The sequence below is a fragment of the Amphiprion ocellaris genome, chromosome 3 (genome assembly GCF_022539595.1).
Source record: "Amphiprion ocellaris isolate individual 3 ecotype Okinawa chromosome 3, ASM2253959v1, whole genome shotgun sequence".
Taxonomy (NCBI): Eukaryota; Metazoa; Chordata; class Actinopteri; family Pomacentridae; genus Amphiprion; species Amphiprion ocellaris.
This window is the reverse complement of record NC_072768.1, coordinates 24,181,135-24,202,380: the sequence shown is the minus strand read 5'-3', so window position 1 is coordinate 24,202,380 and position 21,246 is coordinate 24,181,135.

Below are 21,246 nucleotides of genomic sequence, written 5' to 3'. Positions count from 1 at the left end.
TTGATTGAGTAAATGAGATAATCATCAATTAACTAAAAGAAAATTAAACAAGACTCCATAGTTGTATAATGACATAAATGCCTTTTACCAACATGAAAGAGATTATGTGAAGGAGACATGAGGTAGTAATCAACATCAATTTGGCATTGATTTGATAAGTCCTGACCCTGAAACAGTGTGGCTCAAGGACCACCCAGGAATTTTACCCTGAACCTTTGACATTTGTGGTCAGGCTCATCAGCACTCACTCACAGTTGCTTCAGAAAGTATTCTGATCCTGAACACTTTAATTTTAAATGATTTTTTATTTATTTATTTTAGAAAAACTGAAATCTCTTATTCACAAACATATTCAGACCCTTTGCTGTGGCTCCAAACCGTGGTCAGATGCATCATGTAATTAACAAGATGTATCTAGAGCTTGATTTTTGACAGTTGCATATAGAATGGATTCAACAGAGCTAAGAGGGTCACACTGGGATATATAAAAAATCCCTCATGTCACACTGCACAAAACTAATCCATGTACTCCAAGTAAATCTCTGTGGCTCTCTGCAATAAAAGTGTGACAAAACATAGAGCTTGGACTAACCTATTAGTCCAAGCTCTATGTTTGGTGAACACCAGACACTGCTCAGCTACTGTCAACCACACAGAGAAGCATGGTGGTGGCAGCATCATGCAATGGGGGTGCTTCCCAGCACCAGGGACAGGGACACTGGTTAGAGGGGGGTGAATAAATGAATCGCAAATACAGAGAGGTCTTTGAAGAAAGCCCTCTCAAGAGTGCAGCAACCTGAGATTAGGGTAATGGTTCACCTTTCTCCATGACAACACAAAGCAAACAGCCAAGACAATGCTGGAGTGGCTTTGGGACAAGTCACTGGCTGTCCTTGACTCGCCCTTGCCAATCTAAAGGCAAATTTATGCTTTTTGTGTCTGTGTACAAGGACAAATATAGACTTTGATAACGCTTTTCTTCATACTACACCGGCAGTCTGAGCAGACAGTTGTATTGCCCTCGTATCGAACACCGAAACAAAACAAAACAAAACAAAACAAAAAAACATGGGGCAGTTTTCATAGGGTGTATATTGGCTAATTACAGACTGGGTTGTAGCGCCATGTCAGTAGATGTTCCTGAAGTGTGCCCTGTGGCAATGTTTGTGGACACAGCACAAGATATCTGGAGAATTTTCACAGGAAGCATGTACACATCAAAGCACCTTCAAAGTAAAGCAGCGGCTGCGTCAATTATAACCTTTATAATGATGAATGATGAAGGTGTCTCTCCTCTCAACAAGCATTTGTTTTGAGAAATATGTTTTTGTGCACAGTGCAATGTAGAAAGTCTGTGTGGTCACAAATTTTGGGGTGCACGTAGACATCCAAGTGAAACTGTGAGTGTGTGTTTCTGATTTGGGTGGGTGACAAAATTGATATTACCCGTATCTTTGTGGTATGTTCAGAAAGCCTGAGCTGGCCTTAACAGAGGTTGAGAGCATCTTCCACTTAAAAGGGCATAAATGCTCAAATACATGTGTGCACAGCCACACATGTACCATATGTATCATAAAACCTCATTGAATATTCCTCTATCACGGCATAATACTAATATGTTAAAAGTCATTTTTTAAACTCCTAAATGGCTGAACATCAACTGTGGATCAGTACAACATAACTCTTTATTATTAAATTAATTCAGTAATATTAGCTGCTGATTTGGGTGATTTCTAAGTCCAAAAAGAAATATTTTTGTTCAACTATTTCTGCAAGATAAAAAAAACCCCAACATCTGTAAAAAATAAAATGATAAGAAAAACTATACACTCCACAAAGAGAGACTTACCTAAGAGGACTTCAGGTTAACATCGTGCAAATTTATAAATTAAAGTTATGAAAAGTTCAAAATTAAACGTCTGATTTTTAAAGGTTACATGTTATCAAAGTAATTCAGTATAGACTGGTAGAAAAAGAAACATACATTTACAATTCAAAACGTTAATGTACAAGATCGTAAAGTGTACAAAAAGCGAAGGGATCTAAAGATTTCTGCTATTCTGCTAGTTTACAGTTAAGGGTTTCATTGGGGGGGCTGCACAGTGGTGTAGTGGTTAGCACTTTCGCCTTGCAGCAAGAAGATCCCTGGTTCGCGTCCCGGCTTTCCCGGGATCTTTCTGCATGGAGTTTGCATGTTCTCCCTGTGCATGCGTGGGTTTTCTCCGGGTACTCCGGCTTCCTCCCACAGTCCAAAAATATGCTGAGGTTAATTGATTACTCTAAATTGCCCGTAGGTGTGAATGTGAGAGTGCTTGTTTGTCTTTGTATGTGGCCCTGCGACAGACTGGCGACCTGTCCAGGGTGTCCCCTGCCTTCGCCCGAGTCAGCTGGGATAGGCTCCAACCCCCCCCGCGACCCTAGTGAGGATTAAGCGGTGTATAGATAATGGATGGATGGATGGTTTCATTGGGGAAGAATATGGCCCCCTAACAAAGCAGGCACAGGAGTGCTGACTTGTGAACTACTTGAAGCGTAATGGCTGCACTGCTGCCACAGGTCTAATGTTAGCAGAAAGGTAACACAGCAGTGCTGATGAGAGCACCCAGGTCACATGGTGTGGAAAAGCATCACCTCCCTGTCTGCAGAAAGGGAGGTGGCGGTGTTAAAGGTCATGGGCTTCTTGCAGGCTGTGAAGCAGCGCTTTTCCTGTGTTTCATTCATTCTGCCACTGGTGGGGGTGATGAGGGTCACAGTGGGGTTAAGAGGTCGCCTTTTTTGATGACAGAGAGAAAGAGGTAGACGGGGGAGATGGGGAGATAAAGGGTGGTGGCTGCTCTGTCGTGACTGAGAGGAACTCAATAGAGTCTGGTCTATTTAAATTTATTTGATAGGGTTATAAATGTTCCTTCTTAGGAGGATTTAATTAAACTGTGTCTCAGCGGGACAAGCATGCATGCAGAGATATTCAGACATAACGGTATTCCTGAACTTGTTGAAGAAAACCAGTGTTTTTTAAGGAAACAAGTGGTTGTTTTGGGAAACAACAATTTCCCCATATCTGGAAAATGGCAAGTTTTACCAAAGATGTTGATCTTGTAATAAGACAGTCTTGTTTGGTTCCTTTGGTGAATTAGACATTTTAATGACAGTGCTCACCTACTTGCATGCAAGTGCTCCACCAAAATAGTTCTCACTGACACCAGTGTCAAAGAGCACCATCACTGCATCCTGGGCTTAGCTCCACCCAAGACGATTGTAATATCTATAAAGAACTATAAACAACACAAGGCGTTTTTTTCTCCCCCAACCAGGATGTTACAAGTCACTTTTCCACTGCAGGAACTTGTGGGGCGTTTTCGGGTGACCCAAATCTTTGACCATATTCCAACCATAAGAACCACCCTTGTGAAACATCTGGCCTTTAGATGTTCTCATCGAGTACCAGTTATTTTCTCCCAAGCACCACTATCAGCAATGTAAAATTCACCATATTGCCTCAAGTAAGGAACCATCCCTTGTTGTATTTGCTTCATATCAGATACTTGATACATAGGTATGAGTGTGAATGGCTGTCTTTTGCTCTGTGTTGACCCAGTGATAGACTGAACATTCAGAATAACACTTTGATGGAATTTGACCTGATTTCATTATTTGGACTAAGCTGGAACTATCATATGTTGAAGGTAACTATAGGAAAATAATCATATATTACTTAGTCCCATTAGTGATTACTGTCATTACTGATTTGGTCAAATAAGTTTGCAATTAGTGAAAAATAGTATCAGTCACCTGGGACAGATCTGCTTTCAGTTGTCAATTCCTGTATTAACCCAGTTTTAACACTACACTCCATGACACAAATGTTTTTGCTTTTTGCAGATTTTCACCGGAATGCAGACAGTGACCTGTTGTATGAAAGATTTCATCCATTCCATCCATTATCTATACACCGCTTAATCCTCACTAGGGTCGCGGGGGGGCTGGAGCCTATCCCAGCTGACTCGGGCGAAGGCAGGGGACACCCTGGACAGGTCGCCAGTCTGTCGCAGGGCCTGAAAGATTTCATATGAAGACTAAAGACTAACAGTAACAGCATGGGCGAAAACTGTAGGAAATTTTCTAAATCACTGCAGAAATCTTTTTAACCCTTTGATGCACAGCGTGGATCAGGCGATACCAATTTTTCATTGGATTTGGATCACTTTTGACCCGTGTTATGTCCCAAAAGGTTATGTCCCATCTGAACAGTTTGTTCTACATGTGGATGGATAACCCACATGGTCACACCCAGTGCCATAATCATAAAATGTTATGTCACTAACCCCGTTTAACCACCAACTTACTCCATGTGTACATAAAACACACAACCTGAGCAGAGCATTAGCAGAGCAGCATTAACTGGTGCTCCAGACTTAGATTTAAAAATCAGTTTTTGTTCCACGACACCAAAAACATTCCTTCCTGCTGTTAATGCATGTGTCTACATTCTTACTCAGATTAGCTGCAGCCTATAGGCTCCCGATTGTGTAACACATGAACAAGTGAGATTAATGCTATGAAACTGTGTCAGAAGAGATAAGCGGCCTGCAGTAAAGCAAGGGCAAAGGTGCACACAGTGTACTTTTCATTCTTTGCTGTGCACTATTACATCAGAGTTGGCTCTCTGATCACACCACAGTTTACTCCTGCATATAGGGATACAATCACTATTATTACTAATGTGTGATGTTAATACTTGGGAACTTGCATTTACTAACTTTTTTGGCATTAATTGACTAGAATGATCATTAGCTGTCAAAGCATATTGGTTAAAAATTTTCTCTTGGATGTGAGTTATCTTTTCTATGTCTGTGGACAGAATTGCCCTCAGGACAACAAATAATCTCGTACTACAATGCCAGTAATATTAACTAGCCATTTCCAAATCAACAAATAGCCTAATTTAACGAGAAAATGACTCAGAGAGGGCAGTACTCTACCAAGACTGATGAGTTGTTGTATCATTTTCAATGGATAAGTCCAGATAAGTCTGCAGCAGTCGATTTGAAGTAGGATCACAATTATGTGATCGTCAGCAGGCAGCTGACGTAGTGTTCACTTGTCATAGTTACAGTGATGCTGTACTGCTATCTCGCAATGATGCAGAAATCTTGAACAAATCCATGGATCCAGACTATAAGTTGTATCACTGTCAAAATGTAATGAGGTGGTCTTTGCATCATTTCTGACCTTCTCTGAAAATTTTATCCAAATCCATTAGTCCGTTTCTGAGTCATGTTGTGCATAGGTAAACAGACTAACAGATGGAAAAATGCACGCCAATCATCACATTACTCTGCCTCGTTCTTTGGCACAGTAATAAATAGATATTGTACTAAAATCAGTTATACAGTAACAGTTGAAATTAACAACAGCCAATGTTGATCTTCTTTGACAATTTCATAATTTTATCTTGGTGCAATTCAGGTTTTCCTTTGATTTGAACTTTTTTCAGTTTCAATTAGCTTAAGACCATTCTAGTTATGTTCTTTAATAATGATTTTCTTGCTGAGCATACCTCTTTGCAAAAGAAAAAAAAAACTTAAATAATTTAACAATTAAAACTTTAACATGCTTAATCTCTATTTGTCAACAGGTATAGCCCGGCCTACGCCAGAGTACCTGGAGGTATAAACTGGCCTAGGCCGGTTTATACCTGGGTATGCTTTGGCAGGGGGGTTAAGCTGGCCTGTTACTTCTGTACAAGTTAAAGAATATCATATACAAAGCATTGTTTTTGTTTTTGTTTTTTTAATGTGGAATTATTTTACCAAAATGACCACATCCAACTGAACCCTCCAAAGGTAACAAGTTCTTCTCACTGACTGAACACAGAGGTCAGTGATCAAACACAGGTTGGGTCCTTTGAGCTGTGAAGCAGCTTTCACTAATGATAAAGTACAGAACAGGTTGTTCAGGTGAGCCGAAAGAACATCACGACAGCAGTAAGTACTATCTGTCGCAATCACCCCACAGTCACTGATATATACTGTATACAGTTCATGCCAGCTGCCTTACGTGTTACTTTCTTGATCTGCAGAAACAGGTAAAAGAGAGGAAGGAGGCTCTATGTGGAGGAATGTGTGGAGTGCAGGTGGACGGGATGGCGACGCTTCTGCTGACAGTTCTTTGGCAGTTGCTATATCACACAGATCTTGGGTTCACAGCACGGCCTGGAGAGGGGTGTTGATGAATGAAGAACACACTCCTACTCACACGTATCCACACCAAGCTGGATAAATCCGAAAACTAATCCTTTCTCTTCCATGATGACCTTCAATTCACAATATATCATATTTTATCATATTGAAAAAAATGATTAAATGATAAATAAAAAGACAATCATGTCTTTCTTTCTTTCTTTCTTTCTTTCTTTCTTTCTTTTTCTTTCTCCTTTTTATACACACATGCTGACACACAGAATCATGTTTCCTGCCCTATCACACCTTCTGTCCATGAAAACTCAAACACAAGAACTACTGTTGTTGTTTTTCTTTACAGGAATATAACCTTTTGTTCACAATCACTTTTACAAAAAACACCCACAAGATAAAACATGCAAGTTAAGTAGATTTGCACAGCAGCTCTTCATCGTAGCTCCATGCACTCCACAGCAACTTCACCAAACCCACACTGAGAAACAAAGCGAAAACAATAAATGAACACAAACACCACCACTCCCAGATCATGAAGACCCTTAGTGCTCCACAAATATGGATGCACACAGCAGCACACTGTGAAACAGGATACCAAAGGTATTTGGATATCATCCAGAGTGAGGGTTAGCTAACTTTCCCTTCTTTTTTTTAGATGCACTAGAGTTTCAGCTGTCATTCAACAGTTAACTCAAACAATTTGAGCTGCCTTCTATTTCAACACTGTCCTGATACATATACATACACAACCATTCAAAGGTTTGGGGTCACTCAGACAATTTCATGTTTTACATGAAAACTCACACTTTTATTCATGTGATAACTTAATTGCACAAGGGTTTTATAATCATCAATTAGCCTTTCAACACCATTAGCTAACACAGTGTAGCATTAGAACACAGGAGTGATGGTTGCTGGAAATGTTCCTCTGTACCCCTATGTAGATATTCCATTAAAAATCCGTTTCCAGCTAGAATAGTCATTTACCACATTAACAATGTCTAGACTCTATTTCTAATTAATTAATGCTATCTTCATTGAAAAAAATGCTTTTCTTTCAAAAACAAGGACATTTCTAAGTGGCCCCAAACTGTTGAACAGTAGTGTACATTACACTTTGACAGTCATGGTTCCAGCACTGGTCTTATTGGCATGAACTTTATCTGACATCTGACCCTATTGCTTCATAGTTACAGCAAATCCACTCTCATTGTTTGACGGCACAAGCCTTCTATACTTTTCACCTTTGAAACCAACATCAAAGTATGTCAGCATGCGATCACTTGCTAATCAGCCCATATCTGTGTAAAATCTATATGAAGAGCTCTGGAGCAGCAGCAGCAGGAGAGATGGCACACACTAGCCTCCAATCACATGCAAACAAGTGCCGGGCTGACCTTTACTTGATCTTGCTGTCTGGAACTACAACAAACCAGAGGAATAATGAGGAATAAAGCTCTTTTTACTGTCACTCTGAGAGGAAGTCACTAAATGAGGGAAAGGGGAGGGGAGCAATAAAACCAGAGGCTATCCCTCTGTTTATAGCCCTGCATATAAAAACACTAAAGAGAAGAACAGTATATTGAATGCCTGAGAGCTGAGTGGAAGGATATTGCTTTCTGATCTGGAAACAGATGTTTTGTGTGCTCTAATGAGGACTGCACACCTCAAAATCCAAGTTCCATTGCAATGTTGCATTGAAAATTCATGAAGGGACAACAAATGTGCAGATGTGTAAGTGCAGGCACTTTATGGTTTAGACATGCTAGAAGAAAAAGTCTTCATATTTAAAGTCATCCATCCATTATCTATACAACGCTTACCGTAATCCTCATTAGGGTCACAGGCTGGAGTCTATCCCAGCGGACTTAGGGTGAAGGCAGGGGACAGGATCTAATATTGTTTTTTTTTCAGTAAGTTCTCAGATGAGTGACTATGTAACAAGCAAGGATAACAGTGAGTTTTTTGTTGTTTTTTTTTTTTTTTTACTGTGAATTATGTAAAGCTACTCTTGTAGACTCCTTGAATAAAAATGTGGTGCTGGAAACAACTTAATATGTCTCCTTTTAGTGCAATCCATTTGCACTTTGCTCAAAGTCGACGGAAAGGGAAAAAAAATCATGTAGAGATACATCAGACAGAAGTTACTTTCACATGACAAAGAAAGCTGTAACTCTAAGTATCAAAGTTTTTTATTTTTATTTGGAAGGGGTTCTTTCCCGTTTACTTCTCTGTGAACCATCAACTGATCTTGCAGAGGTGTTTTCTTTGGAGAGTATGAGCTTTTACAGTTCCTTTTGTGCGGCTTAATGAGCTTGTGAGGGTTGTGGAGAAATAAGGTTTAAGGATGTTTCAGGCCAGTAAAATCTGACGGCTAATTAAAGAAACTGGAGTGGGAATGAGCAGGGTTCGGTTCAGGAGGCAGCATGGCTACGTTAGCACGCTGCTCTCGTTCTGATTATGGCAGCAGTAGGCTGGTAATGAAGTAGCCGTGGCACAGCAGATGGGAAACTGGCTAATGGTGGAGACCTGCGGGGGCCGACTTCAAAAGAGCTGCTGAGGAGTGGAGTTGAGTGTGCTGTGGAGGCTGCACTGAGAGGAGGCTGTGCTCTGGGGTTTTATGGCCAAACAAGAATGTTTGTGTAGTCTGACTTGTTTAGTCTAGTCAGATAACAAGGAGCATTTAGCATGGCCCTGTTGGCATGATGGGGTGTTTGATGTACAGTCTAGCAGGGAAAATGTGTGATGAGGTCATGTTTAGTGAAGATAAAACATGTGTGCTATTGGTTTAAGTCAATCAAAAATGTAGAAGTTGAGTGTTTTCATGTGTTCAGTGCCTATCAAATGCTCATTCTCAACCCTGATCTAACTCAAACCCAACTTGAACCTGCAGCTAGTTTCAGCAGTTCTTACTGAACTCCATTACTGTCTTGCTTTGGCATGTAGACCTGACAACACCCCCAGTGACTCTCCTGAACATGAGTAGCAGGTAAGAAAGTGAGAAGAGGTGATGAGGAATTTGGACAATATACTTAGCCTTCACCTGACAATGTGTAACCATCCACAATCTGAATATAAAATGTGCTTTCCTCACTCATCCAACTGAAAAACATTTTTAAAAAAGGTCAAAAGGATCTAATATCTATCTGATAGCTAATCTTTGGATTAAAATATGTTCCAAAGATCTACCAAAACACAGTTCAGTACATTTAACATAGAAACATGTCTTAAATTAAAAAGCATAATTTTTATAGCAGTGGTTAATACTAGTCTGAATCACTGAAGGGCAATAGCATAATCCATCCATCCATCCATCCATTATCTATACACCGCTTAATCCTCACTAGGGTCGCGGGGGGGGGCTGGAGCCTATCCCAGCTGACTCGGGCGAAGGCAGGGGACACCCTAGACAGGTCACCAGTCTGTCACAGGGCCACATGCAAAGACAAACAAGCACTCACACATTCACACCTACGGGCAATTTAGAATAATCAATTAACCTCAGCATGTTTTTGGACTGTGGGAGGAAGCCAGAGTACCCGGAGAAAACCCACGCATGCACAGGGAGAACATGCAAACTCCATGCAGAAAGATCCCGGGAAAGCCGGGACGCGAACCAGGGACCTTCTTGCTGCAAGGCGAAAGTGCTAACCACTATGCCACTGTGCAGCCCGCAATAGCATAATTGCAAAAATAAATATTCTGAAACACAATATTATCCATAATGCATTTTAGCCTTCTTGTCTTGCATCATCTGCAGTAGCAGTGCTTTCACCATCATACATTTTTATATTCCTCATTGTGCTCCATGATGGGCTTGGTGGTTTGCACTTTCGCCTTGCAGCCAGAAGGTCCCCAGTTTGCGTCCCGGCCTTTCTAGGATCTTTCTATATACAGTTTGCATGTTCTCCCTGTGCATGTGTGGATTTTCTCCGGGTTCTCCAGCTTCCTCCCACAATTCAAGAATATGCTGAGGTTAATTGGTAACTCTAAATTGTCAGGTGTGAATGCAAATGTGATCGCTTGTCTGACTGGTGACCAGGGTGTCCCCTGCCTTCACCCTAAGTCAGCTGGGATAGACTCCAGCCCCTGCGAACCAAATGAGGATTAAGCGGTGTATAGATAATGGATGGATGGATGGATGCTCCATTATAACAACCTGTTGACTGAAGCAGGCAGCACACTGTCTATTTATTGCAGAATCTTTTAACTGAACAGTGAACCCTTTTAAGTGAACAGACTTTTAAGCAGAATGTCTGAGCAATCTACCCCTTTATATCAGACAGTTAGTTTACAATGATCATTAAAAACAAATGTTTTTTGCTCTCTGTCATTCCTTGCTAATGCTAAATATTCCATTATGTTGTATTTTATTTTATTTATTTATTTATTTATTTGGATGGGACAGTGCATGTTAATGAACATACAATCTCATAATATTTTACACAAGGTTGCAGTAAATACACCAGATTTAGCACAAGGCTAATTTCCATCCATTATCCCACACATTAAAGAAAAAAAAACGATAAATAAAAATGTTCACCAGGTATTTGCTAAATGCGGCCTCTATATACACTACCGTTCAAACGTTTGAGGTCACTTAGAAATGCCCTTATTCTTGACTGAAAGGCAATTGTTCATTTTCAATGAAGATAATATTAAATGAATCAGAAATACAGTGTAGACATTATTAATGTGGTAAATGACTATTTTAGCTGGAAACAGCTGATTTTTAATGGAATATCTCCATAGGGGTTCAGAGGAACATTTCCAGCAACCATCACTCCTGTGTTCTAATGCTACATTGTGTTAGCTAATGGTGTTGTAAGGCTAATTGATGATTAGAAAACTCTTGTGCAATTATGTTATCGCATGATAAAAGTGTGAATTTTCATGTAAAACATGAAATTGTCTGGGTGACCCCAAACCTTTGAACGGTAGTGTACATATTGCAGTAGCTATGTGATCCAGTGCTGATTATAGCTCATTTAAGTTAAATTTAATGTTAAACCACACTCTGTTACCCTCCAGGCACTTTTCGTTTTAATCTTAATTTGAAAACCAGTTTAAAATATTAGCTTCATGATCTCTAGATTATTCCTTTTTTCTTCTTTTACGTTCATGTAGTCCACATAAGGACAGTAAGAATAAACACACAATCACACAGACACTCTAATGCACCCACTTAACATAAAACAAACACTCCGCTTCCTCCTCCTCTTTCTTTTTCTTCCTGACAGACACACACACACACATGCACACACATCCTCTGGGCAAGCCTAAGCGGGACAGTTGCTGAGGTAATGGTCCTCGGAGAGGCAGCCGTTCTCCCCTGAGCTCCTCCTGCATTATTGAAAGGCCAGTTCATTCATGTCAACAGGAACTTCCTGCCTGCCTAAGCAAGTGTAAGGGATACACACAAGGACCTGTCCGCCTGCACACTCAGTAACTGGAGAATGCCAAGGCCTGGCTAAGAGGAGCTGCCACATCCGCCGGGCCGGGCAGGCCGAGTCGGGTGTATGTGGGTTGCGTAACCCGCCGGGACCTGACACCGACGGCGGCGACAATGGACTGTTTGGAATTTTCTCTGCTGTGATTAGTGATCAGGAGGCAGAGAAAGAAGGGTTTAGTTCACAGGGCTTTTTTTTCACGAGGACAGAAGATGGTTCACTACTCAATGAACAGATCTGAGAGGGATGACATGCTTTCAGCAAAGGAGAATAGCTGGTGCCACCCAATCCTGAACCCTAAAACTACAGTGTTAGACCCTGCTGTCCATGCTAATCAAACTTTTTGGAATTTAAATCTTAGCCTCAAAATTAGGTCCAAACCTCAAATACTTCTCTGGAATTGGTAAAAGTCAATATCTTAGACATCTGGATGGATGCTGACCTTAATCCCAACAAAAACAAGAGACAGGACAAAACAAAATTGTCCATCATGAAGTCTGTGGCTAATTAACAATGAAATTACTTGAACTTGAGTCATGTAAATGTCACGACTTACGACTTGACAATTTAAAAAACAAGACTTGCAACCTGAGAAGTTTGATTAGATTTAATAAACATGACAACAGATGATAACATTTGGTGGTGGTCAACTAACAAATAGACAGTAACATGCCAAACATTTTGAAAAAAATTACAAATTTTATTATGGTCAGGAATAACACATTTTGTTTGTGATTCTACTTTTACATGTTCTGCACTTTAGCTAATGCAACCCTGTGGAGCTTTTTGGCCACTAGCAGGCTCCAGTGCTGTGGAGCCATGTTTTAATGTACCAGCAAACAGAAATGAGCAAATTTAACGCAAGCATGACTGCAAGCTGGTTAGCGTGGACCTTTAGGCGTAAACTTCATTCATTGTCATGCCAATAACCTCTTATCTGGTTCCTAACATCTAAAGGTTGTCTGTATTTCCTGTCCAGCCCTAGGCATTGGAAAGGCAAATATGTAAGTCCTTACGGCAGCTTTCTTGACTGAGTCTATCACAGTAAAGTCAGTAAAAAGAAGCTGGACGTGACTGACTGAGTCTAGTTTGTTTTTCTTTCCACTCTCAGTATGTACATCCATGTGCTTCCTTCCCCTCTGCTACGTTGCCCATTGTGATGTCCCAGCTATACCATACCAGGGTTTGTTTCTTCCCGTTTTAACCTGGTAATTTTTCCTGCTTGTTTTTGACCTCTTGACCAGCGGTTTAGTGCTATTTGTTTAAGTATCATCATATTTGTTTAAGTATCAGATTGCACCTTTGACACACATGCACATGTATTTTTGAAGGTTTTGCGTCCACTGTTCCTACATCGGATGGTTTATATGGCTTTAATGTACACTACCATTCAAAAATTTGGGGTGGCTTAGAAATGTCCTTATTTTTGATCTATATATTATCTACACAGGGGTACAGAGGCAACCATCACTCCTGTATTCTAATGCTACATTGTGTTAGCTAATCGTGTTGAAAGGTTACTTGATGATTACAAAACCTTTGTGCAATTATGTTAGCACATGAATAAAAGTGTGAGTTTTCATGGAAAACATGAAATTGTCTGGGTGACCCCAAACTTTTGAACAGTAGTGTAAGTGAACTTTATCATGCATTTCAGTTTTGTGTCTTTAAGCTGTAGCATAAGAATGTGTCCAAACATTGTATGTCAATGTAACTTGCTGTGGATAATAACTTTACATTGTACTACTAAAAGTCGTAAAACAGGTATTCTTTGACATAAACCTACTGCATTGTTATACTATACTCAGTCTGCACTGACATGCTGGGTGGATAGATAAACTATTCCTGAAGAAATAGTTGAAGCATTTTTCTGTCCATGTACATAATAAACAGCTTGTCAGTTTGTCAGCTCTGTAGTTATTTTGTGAAGCTCGAGGATGGAGGGTCAGTCCTTTACCTGTTGACTCAGCGTTTTTTTCGCAGGTAGTCACATCTTGACCCTGATGAGTGCCAATATATGAATCTTTGTTCCGGATATTTGAACCATGTCTTCATTCAGTGCAACATGAGTTGTTGTTGTTGTCAGTTGATCCTTGATCAGAAGCATCTGCATATTTTCATGGAGCTTGTGGTGCGCTGGTTCACTCCTCAGCTTCCCCCTGTTAGGCCAGACCATCTGCCCTCAAAGGATGTCATGGGATGCAGAGGCGGAAGCCAAATTTAACCACAACGGTTCACATGACTGCTTATCAACAAACACTGCTATTCAAGAAGCAAGTATTACTAAAGCAAAGCATGTTTCACTCTGCATGTGTGTCCTGTGTACTACTTTACTCATGTGCTTTTAAAAAACTAGAATTTGACCAGAACAAGGATCAGTTTTATAGCTGTGAGGACTTGCATCTCAGAGCTCTACTCTGTATTTACATGTAAACTTTGGAAATCTTAAGTTCTTGGGTTCAGATACTTACAGCAGAATCACATAAAAAAAACTTAAACTGAAAACTGAAAACCCCCATTGTTTAAGTGAATTTTAGATGTTTCAACTCATTGAGAATGACAACGTTAGGCTTTATGTTGCAACTGTGGTGGAAACTAAACTATTCGGACAAATATTTACCAAAGGAGAGGGCATAATGACAATGACAACTTAAAAAAATTATAAATAACAATAAAATGTCCATAATTAGGAAATATAACCTCTGACAATGCGTAAAGTTGACTATCTCTTTGTTCACTACCGTTTTGCAGCTACATTCATGGGTTTTTCGATATTGACATAACAGACGAACTCTTGCTGTGGCTTTGAATGACTGCTGATTTTTTTTGTCAAAAATAGTTGTAGAGCAAAACCAATTAGAATTACTAATTCATGCCTGTATGATAACCAGTCGATTTGCAGTTCGCTTTGACCTTTGACCTTTTGTATGTAAATGTTATGTTTTGTTTTAGTATTAGTCAAAGTTTTTGGTTTTTATCCAATTCAACCCTGTAACAAAAACTAAAAACCTTTTAGTCTCATTTTTGTGTTTTGAATTTTTATTTCTTCTTTTTTAAGGCCGGAGCTCTCAGCAGCTTTGTGTGGCTTTGTTTTTTATGTTGGCATGTGCACGTTACCATGGCTACGATGTTATTCTCATCAGTCGTGAGGTTAATAGAAAAGGCTACTTGAAAGATATCCAACTGAAAGTAACATTAGCATTGCATCACACAGACTGTATTGCATCAGTAGTGTTACAGCTTACGTTTGTGTAAATGTTGGCTGCTGCCTGCATGTTTGGAGTTGGTCTGTGGTGTTGTTGTGTCTGCTCATTGTCATTTGTTGAGGAGTTTAGTTCAATAATCAGTTTCTTTCAAGAACTCGTATTAAATAACATCACTGACGGGCACATAACATGACTGTGAGGTCTTTCTTTTTAATAACAGTGCAACACATTTGGGAGTGTTTGTTAAAAGGCGCACTGCAGCATTTTGCAAGAGTTGCAGGCAGCTGATGGAAAACTGGGAGATGCCAATATAAAGTGCATTGCAGCAGTCCAAGCTTGAGCTGATAAAAGCATAATTAGCTTTTCCAAGGTTGACTGGATTAAGAAAAGGTTTGACTTTGGCCAAAAGACGTAGCTGAAAGAGACTTGCTCTGACTATTGTGTGAATTTGTTTGTTAAATTTCAAATTTCTATCAAACATCATCCCAAGGTTTTTGCACATATGACTGAAACATCTGATATATCAGTATCCCCAAACACGATGCATTAAGTTTTGTCTTCATTTAAAACTAAAAAGTTAGATGACAGCCACTCCTTACTGTCCCAGTACAGCTAGTTACTCTACTTAGTGCCTCACTTTCTGTTGGTTGCACTGGTAGGTAAATCTGAATGTCATCTGCATAACAGTGGAAAGACGGATTATACTTTGCTATAACTGACCTAAGCAACAGTATACAAAGGGAGAACAGAGAAGGGCCAAGAATTAAACCTTGCGGGACTGCGAGAGGAGGACAGACCACCAATCATTACTGAAAAACTCTGATCCGTAAGGTAGGAAATGAACCACCTAACTGTGGTGCCACTGATTCCAACATACTGGCTCAGACAAGACAGGACGACTGTATGGTCCACAGTGTACTACAGTCAATGAATAAAAAATTTTAAAATTTTAAAACTAAACTGGTCACAGTGACTTTGAACTTTGATCTGTGATCAGTTCATACAAGTAAGCGTTTAAAGAGATATCGCAATGGGAATAGCATCTCCAGCATGGCAATTAGCATGCCTACTCAAGAGACTAATGGTCTTAGGCTAGTTTCTAGCACAACTTAGGCTAGTCTTTCACATTCTGAAGTTACAACAGGGACCAATTAAATCTACACTGTCTAGTGCAGTGGACATTGATGGAAGTGGATTGCACTCACAAACAAAAATAAACAAATAAAAAACCAAAACAGTGGAGACCTTATCTCATAAATATGACTTGCTATCTCATTACAAGAGAAGACCTCATATTTATGAGAAATGTGCAGTGGGTTATCTGTCATTGCTACGCTTGACAAGACAGATGAGATGGCATTACCTGATTTAATCTAAGCAGTATGACCTTAAATGTACAAAGTGAATATAAGAAAACAGTTTGTTCTGGACAATGTCACAGTCAATGTGAACAACACCTTAAATGTTCTTCTATTTTACCAGATCTCTTAAATCTGACATATTTTCTTGTAATTATGCATTTTTAAAAAATGCAATACATTTCTTGAGAAGTACACATCATCCAGAGGAGTGCATCGGGATTTAAATCTTGCAAGAACCAATGCAAATTTCACAGGAGGATGCGGTTTTACCAAAACAAAAAAGATGGCGTCAACTGGAAATTGAAAAGATGATTAAAGTTTTACATTACAAAAGCAAAGCAAGCATGAATGCATTTGTGATTTCACGGCATTATTACTAACAAAAATAAAACTCTTTATTAACACTCCACAATAAAATCACATTTTCTCTGCAGGGCTGGAGAAGACACAAACTCAAAGGAAGGAGTTAGTTTGATATTGACTCTCTGGACTTGAACAACTAATAGAACAATGAACAAACTAAAAGCACTCTATCAAGGCTGTCCATTCCCCCATTTGGCATTGTCAGAAATGCAGCATTTGTTTATTAGTTATTGATGATCATAAATCATGGAAACATAGAATGCAGCCATTTAATATAGATGTACCCACAAATAAAATGACCTTGCGCTAAGCACAGGTGTGTGTTATGCATGTGTACGTTATGTGCGGATACTGAATCATGTGACCTAAACATGTAGCTGGCGGCAGGAATTGATGGTACTCGAAAACACCCCCACAGTTTAATCAATAGCAGTGTTTCCTTGTATAATTTCTGATAGATAAGCCTTGATAAGTCTGCAGCAACTGATTTCAAGTAGAATTGCAATCATGTTATCATCAACAGGCAACTGACGTAGTGTTCACTTGTTGTCATAGTTACAGTGATGCCGTGTCGCTATCTGCCAACGATACAGGAATCTTTAACAAATCTGTGGATCCAGACTATAAGTCGCATCATCGCCATAATCTAGTCACTTGGTCCTGGTGTCATTTCTGACCTTCTCTGAAAATTTCATCCAAATCCGTTATTCCATTTTTGAATAATGTTGCTAACAGATAGACAGACAAACAGATGGACAGACAAACAGATGAACAAACGTACACAGGTTGTCACATAACCCCGCCACATTCCTTGGTGGAGTAATAATTCTCAGTAGAAGCTGCAGTCAGTAAAGAGTTTGTTCTGTTGGAGAAACAACTGTATTTCAAACAGCTCAGCCTTTCAGATGCCGACAACCAAAGAACAGAACAAACAGCTACAACATAACAAGAAAACAAGGGCTTTAAAGGGTGTCATCCAAACTGTGCTGCACAAAGTGCTTTTAAAGCTGACATTCTTGTTCCTCGTGGACTACCATAAAGCTTTATTTATTTAACCTCTGAGCCAGGGGTTGACTGCTTGGCCCTTTAAGGCTGAACGGCCCTCATTTGAAGTGGGCCACTTGTGGAATTCCCAGCAGACCTTTTATATTGCAAAAAATTCCTGTGCATCCTGGTAAACACTGAGAAGTTTGACCTCATCCTAACAGGAAGTTCAAAAGGCCACCATAAATTTGGGGGGGGGGGCGGAGCCTTCTCACACACCTGATAAGAAGTAGATTACAAGCTCATCCCCGAGGGAAGGTCTCCTCTGGACCCTTTTGAGGAAGACCACACAGAAGCAAAAGGATGATGTAAGATAATAACAATGTGATCAAAATATGTAACTCAAATTAGTAATGTGCTCCATCACAATTTATCTTGCACTCAATTAATCAGAGGATAAATGATTCATTCATGCATACAAATAATCAAAACTTTCACCCTGCGGATGATCACATACTAGCAGCTCATGAGTAAAGTCACCAGTAGGGTCATGAAAGAGGCTTTCTTAGGATGAATCCTTTCCTGACAGTGGAAAACAGTCCTTCAAGGCTGTAACAATAGACCCAGGTTTCCTGCAGTTTTTAAATAGGGTCGTCAATACTCATACGTCAAACATTTTTATTGCGTTAAGTGGAGAGTAAGGACAATAGACAGTATATCTGTGCTGTGTTCACTGACCTATTTTAACCCCTCTCCCAGCCCTTGCAAAATGATCTAAGCCTGTTAAAGTCAAACATCTGACTCAACATGGCATCACTGCTGAGCGGAAGCAGAGGCTTGTGAGGGGCTGAAATATTGATGTTGTGAAAGGAGGCGTGAGCTCCCAGATTTGCCAGGGTTCTGCTACAATCCAGGGAAATGATGCAGTTATCACAGTTCCGCTACATAATGCCTTGGCCTTGCAGTCGAAGGCTTTAAAAAGACTCAACTTCATGTGTTCTTCTTATACACAAATTTAAGATGTCTTTGTCCATTTTTAAAATTTCTTGTTGAATGGATAAAGCTCTTTGTTCCCCGTGAGAACAAACAAAAAGTTCTTGCATTTCAACATCAGCAGCTAATAAAGCTTTTGGATCAAGTGATTAATGGAAAGAGCAAATTAAGATGACAAATGATGTGTTTGATGACTCGTGTGCAAAATAAACAAACAAAATCTGCTTAAGCAGTGCATTACTGGGCATCAGACTGAGTCTGAGAATTTGGAAACCAACATGTTGGCCACTCAACTCATGACACCATGTGGCTGCTGTGTGTAACTGTTTTACAGGTGTTTCTCAGAGGTAGCACAGAGCAGGAGAGATGCTCCTGTACTTCTTCAGTTTTCTCTAAAAAATGTTTTCTGGTTAAAAGTCCTTTGTGTTCTCTAAAAACATATGCATGACAGCAAGTAGATTCTTGAGGATTGGAATAAGATTATTCTTAAGGTTTCCTAGAAGATCATGTGCTTATGGGATGTTGCGTAATAAGTGAGTCAGACTGGCTTCAAAAAAAAAGTTAATGAAAACAACGTGTCTTCTGTCTGTGTGTGTGTGCACAGGGTTAGCTGTCACTGGGTTGTTTTGTGGACATAGTTAGACAAACATGTTTAAGTGTACAGTAATGAATAGCAGCACAATTAGTTTTATGTTTCGTGTGTGTGTGTGTGTGCGTGTGTGTGTGTGTGTGTGTGTGTGTGTGTGTGTGTGTGTGTGTGTGGTACCTGTGTGTGTATCTGATAGCAGTAGGTAAGTTTTTTGTGTATTGAAAACAGCTCATGAAAGGCGGCAGGTCTCCTGTTTAGTTTACCTGCAGCAACTCACACACGGCTTCCATTCACTTACATCATGACTCATAAGTAATGCAATGGCCATCCGTCTTCATGTGACATACATGTTGCCTCTGACTGCACATGTTGTCCTGAACAGCTGCAGATAGCTTTACATTATGCAACATTCACCTCTACTGAAATAATCTGGTTGGTCAGACTGGACTGGTTGAACAGTAAATGATCTGCACCTATTTATCCAGAGGTACAATGCACCTTACAATGTGTTTCTCATTCATCCATTCACACAGACACACTCACACACCAATGATGGTTATATCTCTGTGCTGTTATTGCTCTGCCAAGGAACGCGGCAGAGTCATGTGACGATCTGCATACATTTGTCTGTCCAACTGTAAGTCTGTCTGTCTGTCTGCAACATTATTCAAAAACGGACTAACGGAAGGTAATTTTGTTTTTGTGTACATCTATGTTAAATGGCCACATTCTATGCTGCCATGATTTCTGATCATCAATAACTAATAAACAAATGCTGTGTATTTCTAAAAAAAAAAAAATAAAATTTTTTCTGACAATGCCATATGGGGGAATTAACAGGATTGGTGGAGTATTGCGATCTCTGAGTGCTTTTCTAGTTTTTAATGGCGTATCACTACGTGACACTACTACACTTTTCATTAGTACTACTGTTCATTTTCTTTTTGTTTGTATTCCCCATGTGACTACGGCAACCACAGCAACCACACCGAGTAAAAAAAATGATGCCGTGTCTGTAATTTAACCGGAAATTTCAGGAGTTCCCTGAATTGTGCAGCAATGAACAAAAACTGTCGTGGAACATCAGCTCCAAAGTTTGCTCATGAAGTGTGGTTGTGAGCCAGAGGCTGTGGAGATGAGCTGTGCTGCTGCTTATTCTATTATTATATAAGTAAAGAACACCCATGTTACTAGTGAGTGTTGGAGATGTGTACTTCATGTCTGTGATCCATTTGGTGATGACACTTACCGTGCATGACTGAATCATCGCAGCGTTTTAAAAATACATCTTTCATTGTTGGCCTTGAGAGGCTGTCGTGCCTCTTCTATCATAGTGTATCTTTTATTTTTGTCAGATACAAGATTTAGCGTGTGAATGACAGTAAGCTGAAACATCTTGAGCGAGTAGCACAAATAAAAATGTCACATTGCAGTTGCTGAAGTGTTGTTGCACATGACAACAACAAACCCAACAGGCTGGCATTGGTGTGAAAGCTTCATTAACAGAGTCCACCCACTGCACCCAGCAGTCTTCTGCACTCATCTAATTATAGTGTATGTTAATGTGGATTTGACTGTGATCTTAGGGAGCTTTTAGAACAATGAATCATATTGGATTTTGAATAAACATGATGGAAAAACAGCAATTTAAAGATGGAAAGACTGAATCATTACACACTCAACTGTAAACATGTCAGCTGAGTCATTTCCTTTCTAATGTGCCCATAATCACCATCATTATAAAATTGTGTTGTGAAAACACCTACTGTGACCTCCAGGTTGTAACATTGCTCAATATGGGTGAGTCACAGGGGAAAAGTTATATCCGCAAACACCACAACTGTACACTGGTCTGAGTCACTATTGTTTTACTTCACTTGGTTCCTTAGCAAGGAGACAAACTGCTTGACATTGTTTAAATACACAGAAAATTAGGTAATCTTTTACATTTTGAGTTAGAATAATATATAACACATTCCATGTTACTGATGATGTGCAAGTAAAAACAATGTGATGTTGAATCCAGATGTTTCCAACACAGCTATGATGGATCTACATTAAATCTCTTATGAAAACATCCAAGTCAGAATCTCCACATATGTAGTG